This window comes from Vigna unguiculata, unplaced genomic scaffold (genome assembly GCF_037176805.1).
Source record: "Vigna unguiculata cultivar grain cowpea cultivar isolate G323 ecotype 2 unplaced genomic scaffold, ASM3717680v1 ptg000048l_ERROPOS582555+, whole genome shotgun sequence".
NCBI classification, from domain to species: Eukaryota; Viridiplantae; Streptophyta; class Magnoliopsida; order Fabales; family Fabaceae; genus Vigna; species Vigna unguiculata.
The window spans coordinates 177,501-180,000 of NW_028196692.1; positions in this window are offsets into that span (position 1 = coordinate 177,501).

Here is a 2,500-nt window from a genome sequence, read left to right on the forward strand (position 1 = left end):
CAAAAGGTCGGTCGTATTTGGAGTTCAGTATTCGCTTCAGTCGATTCCAACTTCCCAAAAACCTGCCTTCTTCGCAGTTCGGCTAAGTCTCCCTCGTTTCCAACTTTCCTCTAAGTTGCCCTCCTCGCAGTTTGGCCAAGTTCACTCTTTTCCAGCGTCATCCCCCCAAGTTGCCTTGGGCGCAGTTCGGCCTAGTTCACTCTTTTCCAGCATCATCCCCCCAAGTTGTCTTGTTCGCAGTTCGGCCTAGTTCACTCTTTTCCAGCGTCATCCCCCCAAGTTGCCTTGTTCGCAGTTCGGTCTAGTTCACTCTTTTCCAGCATCATCCCCCCAAGTTGCCTTGTTCGCAGTTTGGCCTAGTTCACTCTTTTCCAGTGTCATCCCCCCAAGTTGCCTTGTTCGCAGTTTGGCCTAGTTCACTCTTTTCCAGTGTCATCCCCCCAAGTTGTCGTTGCCAACAACCCAAGAGTCCATAGTATTCGGAGTTCTAGCGGGGCCTCCCCTTGCTTCCAACAACCCAAGAGTCCATAGTATTCGGAGTTCTAGCGGGGCCTCCCCTTGCTTCCAACAACCCAAGAGTCCGTAGTATTCGGAGTTCTAGCGGGACCTCCCCTTGCTTCCAACAACCCAAGAGTCCATAGTATTCGGAGTTCTAGCGGGGCCTCCCCTTGCTTCCAACAACCCAAGAGTCCGTAGTATTCGGAGTTCTAGCGGGGCCTCCCGTTGCTTCCAACAACCCAAGAGTCCATAGTATTCGGAGTTCTCGCGTGGCCTCCCATTGATTCAAACAACCCAAAAGTCCATCTTCTTCGCAGTTCAACATCGCCTCCCTCGTTTCCAACAGGCCCAAAGGTCGTCTTCTTCGCAGATCCACGAAGAGCTCATCACGATTTGCCACATTCCATTTCCCACGGGTTGTCAACAACACTTTCTCACACTTCCCGCAATCGAGTACGTGCATGACATGCCAAAGCACATCTTATTTGCCTTCCATCGCACTCAAGACGACGGGTTGTGGAAGAACGATATTGCTCACAACAAGTTCAAGGACAACGTCTCAATCAAGGGACACAACCGAATTATGTTAACTGGGTCGCTAAAGTAAACCCGAGTTCATATAATGCACCGCATCCAAAAGAACTAGCCACAACACGTGCATCACTGAGATGTTTCACTAGATGGAACACGTGCGTGACATTAGGATCCTCCAACACCTCTTCGTGATGGAAAGATAGAATTCGAAGCAACCACAGAAGTACCGTCTAGTGGGTAGGCAACACAGGGACTGATCAACCAATATCACCCAAGGCAACGGGTGAAAATGGAAGAGATGCATGCTTGACCGTTCGATACGCAAGGCATGGAGCCAGCCAGCAAGTGCATCTCGATTACAACTCACACACCCTCACGTTCGCAAGACACCACACCACAAGACGGTCCACCCCCCACCTACCATGGGCAAGCAAGCAAATGGAAACATCAAGTGACGCATGGTCAAGCATCGCTAGGCATGAAAATAACTTTCCACAATATCCGAGGGACTAGCTGCCGAGCTAACCAACGATCAGTGACGACCGTGTGTTGGTATTAATAAAGCTCAACAACTATGAAGAGGCTAGTTGTGCCATGATAAACATGCTAACGCACGCACCACGTGAGGGGGGAGGCCTCATCAAGCTCCCTTTAAAACCTGCCAGTGTGGAGCTGGCCGGCTCAAGGAGCACTCCCCCCCTATAAGAGGTTAATATGCAAAAGGCAAAATTGTACAAGTAGATACACTTTTTTTGAGCAGACATAAGTCCATATCTCGGGCTACACTTCGAATTTTGATGCGATTTTTTGCAGTAATTCGTAGAATAATGGTATCTCCTTGCTCACCAAATTTCATAATTTTTCTCCAAGGGGAACTATTTTTTTTTATTTTTTTTACTTACCGGGTATGTGTAAAATCGGGAAAAATAGAAAAGCACATGTAGACTTCGAATTTCGACCTCATTTTTTCCAGTCCACCACTAAACAATATCAGGAACCTCCCCACAAAATTTCATTCAGTTTGGCCAAGGTCTTAAATTTGACAAATTTTGGCACCAAGCTATCTAGTCGCGGTGCACCGACCAACTTGGCCAAGTGCAAAATGCATCCAATTCAAAACTTTTGTGCACCAACACTTTTACAGTACTCATTTGGGGACATTTGGAGGCCTTTCCAACCCTCACATCTCAAAAACCACGAATTTCATTTTTTCACAAAACTCCCCACCAAGCCTTCTAGCTATGCCGCGGTGCACCGCCAACATTGGCCATGTGCAAAACCCTCCGAACTCAAAACTTTCGTGCACCAAGAATTTCATGGTATTCATTTGGGGACATTTGGAGGCCTTTCCAACCCTCACATCTCAAAAACCACGAATTTCATTTTTTCACAAAACTCCCCACCAAGCCTTCTAGCTATGCCGCGGTGCACCGCCAACATTGGCCATGTGCAAAACCCTCCGAACTCA